Raw genomic sequence first — 1,500 nt, forward strand, 5'->3', positions numbered from 1 at the left:
ACACACACACACACACACACACACACACACACACACACACACGCACACTGAGACACACACAAAGTGCAGAGACACAACGTGGTGATGAATTCTCAGTGCTCCTGGAGCTGCAGCAGGTAATGTCAGCCTTTTCAACAGAACATCCAGTACTTGGTCAACCTGTATTCTTTACAAAGAAACAGAAATAAGTCCACAGGGCAGCTGTTTTTCTAATGAAATGTTAGCTTGCTGCTAAAGTCACATATCATTGCACTGTAAACAGAAACTAGTTGATTCAACTTAAAATTATGTTGTAAAGGGCTGCCTTAAATTTTTAAGTTAAGTGAAAAGACATTGTTTAGTTATCTTAATTAATCTTTATTTGTTGACTCAACTTAAGTATTAAGTTGTTTTAACTCACAAATCTAATTCTGTTTAACTTAAGTCTTAAGTTGAATTGCCGGTAACTCACAAATCTAATTCAGTTTAACTCAAGTCTTAAGTTGATTTAACTCACAAACCTAATTCAGTTTAACTTAAGTATTAAGTTCAATTAACTCACAAATCTAATTCAGTTCAACTTAGGTTGTTTCAACTCATAAATTTCTTTTAATTCAACTTAAATGTTAAGTTGTTTCAACTGAAATCTCTCAGTTTAGCTTAAATGACAAGTTGTTTGCATTTCAACTCACAAATCTATTTGAGTTCAACTTAATTACTTTGAACTGGAAGATTTATTTCAGTTTAGCTGAAACATGTGTGTAAACTTAGATATTAGTTGATTTAGATAAACTGTTTGACAGGCCTAACATATAATATAATAGACGTGAAACTGAACAAATTTTTTTTAAATCATAAACAGAACAGTAACAATTATTTCACAAGGTAAAACCAAAGTGCCCGCATATTAAGATGTAAAAAAAACCCCTCAAAATCATGAAATAAAATACATATTTTTGCAATAATATTTACATTAATAAAACTAATCAGTCTTTTTCTAGTTTTTTTCATCATGTTGACTTGTTATTTTTTTCTTACTTTTTTGTAATTTCAAATTTTATTTCACAGTTTTTACCTACCAAATGTCTATTTCCAAATGTGCCACGTGGTAAATCCAAGACATGCACTGAACAACATCTGCATGTAAAAAAAAATACAAAAAAGACAACCCTTTTGCATAAACATGTGTAACTTTAACCAAATATTTTAGACACTGCAGTAACAACTACAGTATATCACAGTTTTGTTTTCATAAGTACAAGATATTGTTCCCTCATTCAAACATTAAAGAAAAGAAATAAGTCAAAATAACAAATGACCAGAGCAATACTAATAAGTTAATGGTCTTGCTTGTCATAAATGACTGTCATATTTTAATAATATATTTGTCTATTTCTTTAATAGTTTTATCTCAGAATTTAAACTTATTATGACTTCTTTTTTTTGTAATTTTGACTTACAGTAAAATATGTTTTCCAGTGCCATCTATTAGTCTAGCAAATGTTATGAACACACACACAC

This window comes from Austrofundulus limnaeus, unplaced genomic scaffold (assembly GCF_001266775.1).
Source record: "Austrofundulus limnaeus strain Quisiro unplaced genomic scaffold, Austrofundulus_limnaeus-1.0 Scaffold72, whole genome shotgun sequence".
In the NCBI taxonomy this organism is placed as follows: Eukaryota; Metazoa; Chordata; class Actinopteri; order Cyprinodontiformes; family Rivulidae; genus Austrofundulus; species Austrofundulus limnaeus.